Here is a 13,327-nt window from a genome sequence, read left to right on the forward strand (position 1 = left end):
CCTCAGGTGCAATGTAGTTGTCTTGCTTTCACTTTACCCCTAGGCCCTCACTATTGGATTGTTATTTACACCATTTACTGAAGGTATTGTGGGTAATGGGGGAGGGGTGTGATTATTGCACAGGGCCAAAAACAACTTCAAATTCAGTGCCAGACATCAGTGTTCACTCACCTAGGGAATTTGTCCATCCACGCCCCTCTGTAGGTCATCATATGTGATTTCCCTCATGTCCTCTTCCTGTATCTCTACTTCAAATTCAAGGTCAACCTAAATGTCCTCTCTTTCATGAAGCCAAAGATGATGACCCCTGTCAGAGGTCTGGAGCCCTTAACGAATGTGTCCTTTCCATGGCACCTTCCCACTAGTGTCCCCCAGCCTGACTCCCTGTCATCTGCTCAGGCAGACCCTTGTTCTACTGCCAAGGAAGACATGGCTCCTTGAGATAAGTGGCTTGTTGGGGGCTGCATGGCTGATTAGTGGGTAACATGGCTCTTTACAGCTGTTGCTGAATGTGTGTGGAACATCTACACATTAGCTCAAGAAAAAGGAAATTTTATTTAAACATACAATAGGTGATTTCAAAATAAGGAACAGATAGTCTGTTAGAATTAGAGACCCAAGGTTTATTTATCTCTAGCCTCTGCTCCCTTCCTCCCTCCTGCTCAGCCCTGTCTCCTCTCCTCAGAGTCTGTGCTCCTTTGGCTTGTTGTGTAGGCAGTTTTGCTCTACCACGCACTCCTGCCATGATGTGCTACCTCACCAAAGCAACTGAGCCAGTTATAGACTGAAATCTCCCTTAGTGTTAGCCAAAATAAACCTTTTCCTTTTTTCTTTATAAGTTAGTTCAAATATTTTGTTATAGTGATGGAAAGTTGACTGATAAAGTGGTCAGCAGTTGTTTTCAGAGAAGGAGATGGTGGGCACATGGCTGTGGACCAAATTGTGTGTCTTTTCAAATTCATACATTGAAGCCTAAATCTCTAGTGTGATGGTATTAAGTCTTGAGGGTGGAGCCCTCACGATGGATTTAGAGATGTAGAGAATAGAGCTCTGTCTCTCCACCAGAAAAAAGATTTGTCACTAGAACCCATCAGTACTGACACCCTTATCTTGAACTTCTAGCTTCCAGTAATATGAGAAACAAATGTCTGTTTTTTAAGCTACTCTGTCATTGGTATTTTCTAATAACAGCCTGAACTGAATTAAGACACACCTCCAAATGTGTCTGCAAAGCAAGGACCGGGGTGTCTACCTGTTTACTCATAGTTCAAGGCCAGCCTCTGCAACTTAATGAGACTGTCTCAAAATTTAAAAAAAAAAAAAAGGACTGGGATTATAGCTCATTAGTAAAGCAACTCTGAATTCAATTCACAGTACAAAAATAAATAGATAAATATCCTTGCTCCTTGATTAGCTTTGGGACATACAAAAAAGGAAGTAAAAAAATGATATTTTGTATGCAAGGGAATTTAGAAATAGGAATCTAATTTAAAAAGCACATCAAAAATTTAACTTTGCTAATACACATTAATATTATTAAATATAACAAAGGTAGTACAATGTTGAAATGAATCTCAGCCAGAAAGGATTTTTTTTTTTTAACTTATCTAATTTTAGTAAGCTGAGAAAGGGCCAGAACTGAGAAAAGCCAGATGCTAGTAGATTTCAGCTATTCTATCAGAAAAATATACTTGTGAGCATGGGTGAAAAAAGCTATTAAAAATGGGTAACTTTTTACTGATTTGGACTATCATAAAGGATGTATTCTGCCAAGTTTCTCAAGCCTTTTTTAAATTTGATTTTTTTACTTGTTATGTTTATTTCACTTTTAGGAAGAGTTTTGCTATTGTTGAACAGCTAATGTTCTTAGTCTTTAAGTTACATGTATTGATCTTAAAAAACACACTTTTTTTTTTAACCTTTTAAGACATTCTTCTTCTATTCTAATATTGGACTATTTTCAAAGATCGTTGTCACTTCGCAAACTAAACTTCACACTAGACTAGTTTCTGGCCAATGAGTGTTGAATATAATTATATTATTGAATATTATCTCTTATCAGAAATCATTTTTAGGGCTGTGGCTCAGTGGTGGAGTGCTTGCCTAGCATGTGTGGGACACTGGGTTTGATCCATAGCACTGCATAAAAAACTAAACAAAAAATTAAAAAAAGAAAAAAATGGGTTTTTATGTGAAGTAGGCACCAAAATGGATTGATAATATGGGATTAATGTAGGAGAAGGCTAATGAGATAAGCCATACTTTCCCATGTTTAGAACTTGATAAGAGTTTAAATGAACATGCAATTGGAAGCAACCCAGGATCTATGAAAAGGGATTAGTTAACAATACAGACTGGAGGCCACTGATCAGCAAGATCCTATTCCAACCAGGCATGAATCCTGGGCTTGCTATTCAGCCATGGAGAGCTCACAGCCCCTGATGACAGCTGGAAGGTTGGCTTTCTGCTTTGGATTGTGGTTTCACTTGGGGAAAAAAAAAATGAAGAAATCAATAGTGGAATTCCACAGATGAGCCACTGACAAAAGTCACATGACTTCTTCAAGCACCTGCACTGCAGTTAAAATCCATTATTGAATTGGATGGTCTTGTGATAATCTCGTGATGATGTGTGCTCTTGATCCACAATGGAGACAGATTTGTGGCAAGTACAACTGTTAATTTGGGTCATCCTTAGCCGTCTTCCCCAGCTGTGGATATGAATTATCTTTCATCAGCAGGGCAATGCAATGCACCTTGGGGTGACCTTTACTGTTTTTAATAAACTGAACCAAAACCTCCTCATGCTTTTTTCCTCTCTCTCTTTTTTTTTCTTGTGTATTGGGGATTGAACCCAGGTGTGCTCTACCACTGAACAACATCTCCAGGCCTTTTTTATTTTGAGATAGGCTCTAAGTTGCCCAGGTTGGCCCCAAACTTTAACTCCCACCTCATCTGCATCAGTTGCTAGGATTACAGGTGTGCACCACCTGCCTGGCCCTTGTGTTTTCTTTCAAGTGTAATTCCCTTCCTTCTAGGGAAGTGATGTCCTAACCAGGGCACCAGGGTTGTGCACATGCATATGGTACTAAAGATCTATCGTGATTTGATAGAAGACAGTGAAGATTAATGAAAAAATATTTAAAGATTTTGAGTAGGCAGTGCACAAAAGAAGATTCAAAAATTGCCAAGAAATACCTAAAAGGATGGTTAACCAGTAAAAATGTATAAATTAGCATTACATTATGTAATTACATGGATTTAGGAGCCATATTGGGTAGATTTGAGCCCTGGCCCTGACATCATAGCTATGTGACTTTTAGTGGGTTACTTAATCTCTGCATAAACAATTACAGTTGCTTTTCTAAAAAATGGGAGTAGTGGCTGGGGTTGTGGCCCAGCGGTAGAGTACTCACCTAGCACATGCAAGGCCATAGGTTCAATCCTCAGCACCACATAAAAATAAATAAATAAAGGTATTATGCTCAACTACAACTAAAAAATAAATAATTAAAAAAATGGGAGTAATAATAATGGGGCATATCTCAAAAGTTACCCAGTTGACAGTGCACAAGGTCAGTATCTACCATACTTATACTGCCTGACACATAGTTAGTGTTCTGAATTGTTAGCTGCTGGAACAGTGATGGTGATGATTGTGGTGGTGATGGGGGCAATGGTGATGGAGACAGTGGTGATTGAGATAATGGCTGTGATGGTGGTGGTAGCAGTGCGGATTATGGTGGTGGTGATAATGGCGATGGTGATGATGGTAATGATGGTAGTAATTGATTGCTTCAGTTTACATTTACCTGGAGTATATTAGTTTTTCCTTTCCTCACATTATACTATTATTAGACTACAGGCTTGTGAAGTCAGTGGATAAAATGCCATCTTTTTTTAAAATTTGTTGGCGGTTAGGGCATCCTTTATTGTGAAGTGCTTATTCATATCCTCATCCCATTCCTCTCTCAGTCTTTTGTCTTTTTCATATTGATTTTTTTGGTTGATTTCTCATTCATCCAGCAAATATTTATTGAGACGCTTTAATATGTCGGATGCTAGGGACACAATGGAAAACCCTGTTTTTATGGATATTATGTTCCAGTTAGAAGGAGACAAAATAGCTTTAGCTAGTAATAAGTTAGATGAAGAAAATTAAAGTAGGAGGATCGTTATAACTAACGTATATGCAGAATGATTTGTATGTGTTAACTCATTTTATCCATACAATTTTTTAATACTATTTTTTAAAAACCTTATCCTCTTACCCCTGTGGAAACACTGAGAGTTAAATAATACTCTTAAAGTAACACAGCTGGGAAATAAGGGAGCCAGATTCAAACCCATCCTAGCTAATGCCTGCGGTCCTGGACAGGATATTATTTTGCCGCTAAACTAGAGATCAAGCATGGAGGGGAAAATAGCTTCTTATATATTTTAGCTATTAGAACTTTGTCGCGTGTTTTATAAATATCTTGCCTCACTGAATTATTTTGAATTTTTGTTTATAATTACTTTGCCATGACATGTTTCATTTTGATGTAGACAAAATTATCATCTCTTATCCTACAGTTGGTACTTCTAGGTCCTCATCTAAGAAATTTTTTCCATTTCTGAAATTAAAAAGTGATTACTTAGTTCCTTCAGTTCTTCCTTCAGCACATTACTGGAGATATTTACTTCAGTGCTATGTGCCTTACACTGTTCTAGGCATTGGACAATTGTGAACTAAGTGGGCAAAACTTAGTTTTCATTTTCCAAGTTTGGGTCTTAAACTTATTTGGAATTTGCTTTTGAATATTGTGGGAAAGTAGCAGGTATTTTCATTTTTCTCTGATGGGAATTCAGTTTCTCAAATGCTTCTGATTGAAAGATTCATGTTTGCACTACTACTTTTGATGAAATCTTTATCATATACCTGGTTCCTATATATTGAGTTGTTACTGGCATGTCTGTTAATAGTTCAGTGATCTTTTTCTCTAGTTCCAGTCTCTGTTGGATATATGTATATATTTATTTTATTTCTTAAAAATGTTTTAGTTGTAAAACCATTGTGATTCTTAAGGACAGATCAGAAAATACATTAAAATAAAAGATTACTCCTCTGTAATCCCACCATTTCCTTTTTCTTTTTTCAGTACTGGGGATTGAACTCAGGGTTTCACACATGGTAGGCAAATGCTCTACCACTAAACTATAATATCTTTAGCCCTAATTTCACCATTTTTCTTTTTGTTGTTGTTTTCAGTTTTGCTTATTTGGTACTGGGGATTAAACTCAGGGGTGCTTTGCCACTGAGTTACATTCCAGCTCTTTTTAATGTTTATTTTCAGACAGTGTCTTGTAAGTTGTTTAGGGCCTTGCTAAATTGCTGAGGTTGGCCTTAAACTTGCTATCCTCCTGCCTCAGCCTCCTGAGCTGCTGGAGTTACAGGTATGCACCACTGTACCTGGCCAATCTTACCATTTTCTATGCAGGTAATTGGAAATCAAGAGGGAGAATATTTGTATCAAACCACTGACGTTTCCTCTTTTGCCCAGTGAGTGGGGAAGAGCTGAGTGATCATTTATTCTGTAAAGTTTAACATTGCTTCTCATCTTTGGAATTCATATTCTGTTTAAATTGAGCATGTTTCATGTGACTCTTAAAATTAATGTATTAGTTATGATTGGTTGAGCTGTTATAGACCCTGTGTTAAGTCAGCTTTTGGTCACTATGACAAAATACCTGAGAAAAAAAATTCAAAAGAAGGAAAGAGGGGCCGGGTAGCTCAGTGACGGAGTGCTTGCCTAGCATCATCATGAGGCACTGGGTTCGATCCCCAATACCACAAAGAAATGAACAAATAAAATAGAAGTATTGTGTCCATCTACAACTAAAAAAATATTTAAAAAAAAGAAGGAAAGATTTATTTTGCTTGATGGTTTCAGTCCAGGATTGGCTGGCTTCATTGCTTTGGACCCAAGGTTAGGCACACCATCATGGTGGAATGGTGTAGTGGATCAACACCCTGCTTACCTCCCCCTGGTGGCTGATAAGGAAAGAGAGAGAAAGGAAGAGGAAGGGTCTCGTGATAAAATATAGTCTCCAAAGGCATGACCCTAAAGACCCACTCCTTTAGTTAGCTCCCACCTCCAAGAGTTTCTGTTTCCTTCCAGCTGTGACTCATTTAGTGGATTAATCCATTGAAGAGGATACAGCCCCTAGGATTGAATCACTTTCCTAAGACCCCACCTATGAACACTTCTGCATTGGGAATTAATACATGAGCCTTGGGGGACATTGCAAATTTAAACTACAACACACCCTAATATGTGATTGCTCAATGCAGTGGATATTTCCTTCTTGTCCATGTAATGGTCTTGAGCATGTGTTCAGGTAATGATGCTTATTTGGTCATTCAGAGACTAGATATCCTTCATTATGTGCCTCTGCCATCCTTTTAGTATCTTCTCCTACATTTGCATCTAGTTATTACAAAGGAAAGAAAGAGCATGGCAAAGTCTACCTCAGGGTTTCCATGCCAACAGGAAGCAGCAAACACCAGTTCTGCTCACTTTTCAGTGACTAGAACTTGGTGACCACACCTGACTGCCAGGGAGCTGGGACTTGTCCAGCTGTGAACCCAGAGAGAAAAGAAAATAGATATTTTGGAATTCTCCTGGACCAAGTGTGAAATGTTTCCATGGCTCTGTTACATTGGCTCTTGCTTTAAGTTCTGTCTGTAGATTCCATGGATATTTCTTCAAAATTTTCTGGTGTGTCTCATTAAATATTTGATGTTTTCACAGCTGAAAGGGAGTGTATTGGTTTCACCTGAGGTTTGAATATTCCCAGAGATTCTTCTAGACACGATGAAGTGTCTGTATTTTTTGAGGCAGCAAAATTGAGAACCTTTCTTTATGGATCTTTCATATGAATGTTGGGGGACAAGAAATTGGAATTTTTCTTCTTGAGGCTCAAGAGACTTTTAAAAAAAGAGTGGCATGATTTCTGCAGCTGAATTTCTGTGACTCTGTAATTGGCCTCAAGCACTGAAGTCTGAATCAGACTCTTAATATAATTTCAAAGAAGAATCATCTCATAAGCAAGAGTTTTCCTTTATTGTCCAGAAGCCTGCTCAACCTCTTTCCTACCCAGACATTTTGATGTCTCTGTTATGCAGGTCTCTCTTCAGAGACCTGGATTCTGGTAGGGAACAGACCCCAACCAGGTGGCTGTAGGCAGCTCTGCATCTGCTGGTGCCTCACCACTATCCTGCCATATCCAGGGAAGAGTTTCACTTGTTAAATTTTATTTTTAAAATTTTTAAAAATTTATTTTTGATACTGGAGATTGAACCCAGGGGCACTTAATCACTGAGCCACATCCCCAGCCTTTTAAAAAATATTTTATTTAGATACAGGGTCTCACTGAGTTGCTTCGGGTCTTGCTATGTTGTTGAGGCTGGCTTTGAACTTGCAATCTTCCTTCCTCAGGCTTCCAAGTTCTGGGATTACAGGTGTGTAATCCCAGCTCACTTGTTAAATTTTAAAAACAGTTTCATTGAAATACACATACCATAGAGTTTATCCATTTAAAGTATACAATTCAGTAGCTTTTAGAATATTTACAGAGTTGTGCAACCATCACCGCAATCAATTTATAACATTTCCATCATTCCAGAAAGAAATTGACACCCTTAGCCATCAACCCACTATCCCTCCAGCTCCCTAGCCCCTGGCAACCACAAATCTACCTTCTGTTTCTATGGATATGCCTGTTTGGATGTTTTCTGTAAATCCAATAATAATAATACATGGCCCTTTACCTAACTGGCATCTTTCACTTACTGTGTTTTCAAGATTCACCTTGTTATAATATGTATAAACATTCATTTTTAATTGCTAAATAATATTCCATTGCATAGATATACCACATTCCCTTATGCATTCTTCTGGCTATGAACATTTGGTGGGGGAGCCATTAAGAATAAGGCCACTATGTGATACATGCATACCAATGCATACCAGCACAATCCACAATATCCAAGTTATAGAACCAGACTAGGTGCCCATCAATAAATGAATGGATAAAGGAGTGTGGTATATATACCCAGTGGAGTTCTACTCAGCCATAAAGAAGGATGAAATTATGTTACTTACTGGTAAATGGATGGAACTGCGGAACATCATGCTAAGTGAAATAAGACAGACTCAGAAAGTTAAGGGACAGATGTTTTCTCTCATGCAGAAGCTAGAGAGAAAAAGGGAATTAAAAAAAGAGGATCTCATGAAAATAGAAGGGAGCTCAGAGTAGAAGTGAGGGCACCAAGGGAGAGGGAGGAGGGACCAATAGAATAGAGGAAGGGGATCAGTGGGAAGGAAGTGGGAGGGAAAGAAGAAATACTGGGGATTGTAATGGAGAAAACTATGTTATATGCTTTTATGAATACATCAAAATAAACCCCACTATTATGCATAACTATAATGTACTAAAATACAATGAAAAAAAAGAAGGCTATTATGAATGTTCATATACAAGTTTACTAAATGGGTACATTTTTCATTTCTCTTTGGGAATACCTGGGAGTTAATTACTGGATTATATTGGAAATCTGTATTTAATATTCTCAGGACCCACAAACAAAGATTGCTTGCCAAAGTAGCTTTACCATTTTACATTCCCACTAGCAGTGTACAAGGGTTCCAATTTCTCTCTATCCTCACCGAAACTTTTTATTATCTTTTTATTGATTGATTGATTGATTGATTGCACTGGGGATTAAGCTCAGGCATGCCTAATCACTGAGCCATATCCTCAGCTCTTTTTTATTTTCTATTTGAGACAGGGTCTTGCTAAGTTGCTTAGGGCCTTGCTAAGTTGCTGAGGCTGGTATCAAACTTGTGATCTTCCTCCTGCCCCAGCCTCCTGAATTGCTGGAATTAGAGGTATGCACCACCATACCCAGCCCATTATCTTTTTTATTACAGTTATCCTAGTAATGTGAATGGTATCCTTGTCACCTCTTATTCCCAATTCTGGTTTCCTTAAGACTTCTGAGAAATGGAACAGTAGCTCTTCCTTATTCAAGGGCTGCAATGTTTGGAACATGTGTCTGGGAAGTTAGAGGAGAGATGACTTATTTAGTGTCCATTTTTGTAGCTCCCTGCCAATTGATTTTAATGTTCAGATGAGAAAGGGAAGGGCAAGGAATCCATTTTGAACTAGTTAACAAAAAATGAGTACAGTTGCCCCATTATACCAAAATTTTAAAAAGTATAATTTTAGCAATACAGTTTTGGTAAGGGAGTTTTGATGAGTATGGTAATTAACTCCCAAAGTATAATTAATGGAAAATTTCATTATACAAGTGTTCTAAAAATGATAGAATAGATGATGTAATCTTATTTAAAGAATTTTTGGTGAAATAGTCTGGTGTTTTTATTTTTTTATTATCTCTGTATTCACTCCAGCTTCCATGAGTTTAATTTATCTGCTTTAGAAAAAAATGAATCCACCTAGGACAAAGACCTTTCTAGATCATTGAAGGAGGCATTTTTTTTTAAAGAGAGAGAGAGAATTTTTTAATATTTATTTTTTAATTTTCGTTGGACACAACATCTTTGTTTGTATGTGGTGCTGAGGATTGAACCCGGGCCGCATGCATGCCAGGCGAGCGCGCTACCGCTTGAGCCACATCCCCAGCCTCTGAAGGAGGCATTTTGATCCAATTGGACAGGCATCTGTTTCAAAGCATTTGAACAAGTCACAACCTCTCATTCTGTATTCCTCTCTTAGAAAGTTTCTCGGGAATTTGGAGCTATTTTAAACTGGGTGTATTATAAGAAAAGCTGCATGGTCCTGGGCTTCTAGTGTTTTCTAGGAAAGCCTTAACCAGCAACAATTAAATAATGGGTGAGGGCAGAAGAGGGATAATTCCCTGGATTGTGAAGCCCAGGAATGTCCTCAATGATGTCCGCCTCCCTGTGCACCCAACCTGAGGCCCAGCTCATAGTAATGTTCAGTAAATACTTTAGAATAGGTTGCAAAGGCTCTGCCATCACAGTATGGGAAATTGTAGCTTTCTGTGGTTTTCCACTGCCTGGTAATGTATGATTAATCCACCTCAAGAGTCAGAATCATTCATTCATTCACTTATTCGTTCAACAGGCATTTGTTACTACTATCGTAATCTGTATTTAATATTTTACTGTGTGAGGCATTAGAGACCTAAGGGATGCAGGTGTGAAATAGATTTCTTATGTAACATACACGTGACTGCATAAGTCATGCAATAACAGGATAGCAAATTCATCATTTATAAGGTGGCAACCTTGGGAACATGAAGGAAAGCCTAAAATATTCTTGGTCTCAATCAGAGACTATACAAAGTTGTATATATCCACAGCTGACTTCTAGCTCCAATACCTGGCTGTGATATGTTTGTTTAAGCCCAGTTGCTAGTCAGATATTTATGGGCATCCTTAGTCACCAGATGATTTTTAAATATAAACATCATGATAGTACAGATTTAATTCTACTGATGAAAGTAAATGCTCATTTCGGGGTGAGAATGCAGTACTATTTTTAGACCACTAGGGCACCACTTGACAAGGTCTTAATGTATCTTCAAAAATGAGCACTGCTTTCTAATTTTGGATTAGGAACAGGGAAATATGAATCTATAGCTCATACACTTGTGTCTTAAACAGTTTCTCTCACTATTGAACATACATTTCATATTTTGATTTTACGGAGGAATGAATTACCCATTTTAGATTTAAAAATTTACTACTTTAACACATGAATAACTGGTGGGAAGGGAGCCCTTTATAACCTAGATATTGAGCACTAAGGCTATCACTCTATCAGTTGGGGTCCTCCTGGTTATGAAGTGGTAAAAACCACCTCACAGTTCTGCTACTTAAGTCTCAAAGGTCTGTTTCCCTCTCATGCTACCTGGGGGTGGGCAGGTTCCTGTGTGTGAGTTATTACCCAGGTGTCTTGGCTGGAGGAGATGCCATCAGTCAATGCTCATTTTGATTCAAGGCTTCAAGACTTGGCAGGGAAACCCGAGAGGGCAAGAGAAAGCATAATGACTCTGAAATGCTTTGGCCCAGGGGGAAGGCATCAGCACTCTTCACAGGCCCTTGGCCTGTGGATTGAACCCAGAGACACTTAAACACTGAGCCACATCCCCAGCCCTTTTTTATATTTTAGTTAGAGACAGAGTCTTGCTGAGTTGCTTGGGGTCTCATTAAGTTGCTGAGGCTGGCTTTGAACTCATGATCCTCTTGCCTCAGCCACCCCTCCCTGCGACCACCACCCCCCAGCTGCTAGGATTACAGGTGTGCGCCACCATGGCCGGTTTTAATGGGACTTTCTTGTATTTATAATATACTTTTGGAAAGCAGGGACATGGTATATAGCAGGGACATTTTATTCCAAATGGGTTGGAAAGCTAACTTTTTCTTAAAAATAATTAAAATAATAAAGAAAAAAAGGCAAATAAGGATATTTACACTATTTGGAATAAGAGACATCTTTGTAAGCAAGATTTAAAAGCCATGAAGCCACAAGGGGAAAATTTTCAATATTAGATTACATAAAAAATTTTAAAAAGATACCATAAATAAGGCTTAAAACTAAAAAACAAGTGAGTAAAATATTCGTGATCTAAATAACAGACCCAAACTAAGTGATGTGATCCAAGCATGAAGTCATATTGCTCTCCTAGGACTGTGGTGGGGCTTAAATGAGATTAAGTGCCCAAAGTAGATACTTAATGTAGGTGCTACTGATACTTTAAAGAATGCCTACAAATCATTTTTAAAAGACAACTAATAAAAAGGGGATATAAACAAACAATTTTATGAAACAATGTAAATGGCCAATAAACATATAAGAAGATGTATGACCACACTCCTGACTAAATAAAAAACAAATTAAGTGTGCAGTGAGATCTGTGAGATGTTTTCCACCTCTAGTAAGTTCCCCCTTCACACTGAGAAGGAGTGACACTAGTGCAGGGCTGGCGCAGGTGGATGGACACCGTTTGATTTCCTGTTGCTAGGGTATACTTTATTTGGTACACTATTTAGGGAAGAGTCTGAATTGTACAATAAAACCGAAATCGCTTTCACTTAGCCTTTCCACCTTCGGACATACCAGCTTGAATGCAGAAATATGTTAAATACCTGAAAAAAAAAAAAAAAAATATATATATATATATATATATATTTTTTGTAGTAGCCTTTTTACCCTAGGAATGGCTCAATAAAATGTGTCTATCTCCACAGTAGATTGTGCCAGCTGCTGAAGAGAAATGAGGTAGCTCAGGGTGTCCTGGTGTGGAAAGAACTCCAAGATACTTGTAAAGTGGAAGCGGGAGAATGCATGTTTCAAAATGTTATGTTTGGGGCTATGATTGAAGCTCAGTGGTAGAGGGCTCACCTGCCATGTGTAAGGCATTGGGTTCAATCCTCAGCACCACATAAAAAAATAAAATAAATAAAATAAAATAAAGGTATTGTGTTCACCTACAACTAAAAAAAAAATTTTTTTTTAATGTTTAAGATTAAATTTTTGCTCCAGTAGCTCAGGAGGTTGAAACAGGAGGATTGCAGTTTCAAAGTCAGCCTCGGCAATGGTGAGGAACTAAGCAACTCAGTGAGTCCCTGTCTCTAAAAATACGAAATAGTTCTGGGGATGTGGTTCAGTAGTTGAGTGCTCCTGGGTTCAAACGCTAGTATCCCCTGTGCAAAAAAAAGATTAAATTAAAAAAAAATATTCATAGTGAGGGGCTGGGTTCGTGGCTCGGTAGTAGGGTGCTTGCCTAGCATGTATGAGGCACTGGGTTTGATCCTCAACACCACATAAAAAAATAAATAAATAAAATTTAAAAGTTTAAAAAATTATAGTAAAAACAAGGAACATCCTTAGAGAAGTAAGACAATTTTTGAAACACACATACCAGAAACACTATTGATTGCCTTTGACTATTATAAGATGGTTAATACATATTAATAACATTTGAGTCTTATATGATGAATATATATGATAGTTAAATAAAAATTCAGAAATAAATAAGCAGGGACAGATAAAGCAGATTGATTTACAATAATAGATCAGAACTAAGTTTTCAACTTTCCCTACATAGGGTGAGCAATGATGTAATAATGATTGCTGATGCTAAATTTTAATTTGTGTTCTAGGTTTTTGGTGAATGAGTAAGAAGTCCAAATAAATAGAAATTTTAAATCTCCTTGTGTCTTTTTTTCTTTTTGCTCTTTTAGAAGACAACACATAAGATGACAAGGGTTCTTATTGGAAATGTTTCACCA

General features: G+C 37.8%; 1 protein-coding gene across 3 annotated transcripts in view; it reads left to right on the forward strand.

Moving 5' to 3' along the window:
* Nucleotides 1-13,327, forward strand: part of Nmt2 (N-myristoyltransferase 2) — a 45,604-nt gene that overhangs the window by 6,475 nt on the left and 25,802 nt on the right. The window lies entirely within an intron of this gene.

The sequence above is a fragment of the Callospermophilus lateralis genome, chromosome 13 (genome assembly GCF_048772815.1).
Source record: "Callospermophilus lateralis isolate mCalLat2 chromosome 13, mCalLat2.hap1, whole genome shotgun sequence".
Taxonomy (NCBI): Eukaryota; Metazoa; Chordata; class Mammalia; order Rodentia; family Sciuridae; genus Callospermophilus; species Callospermophilus lateralis.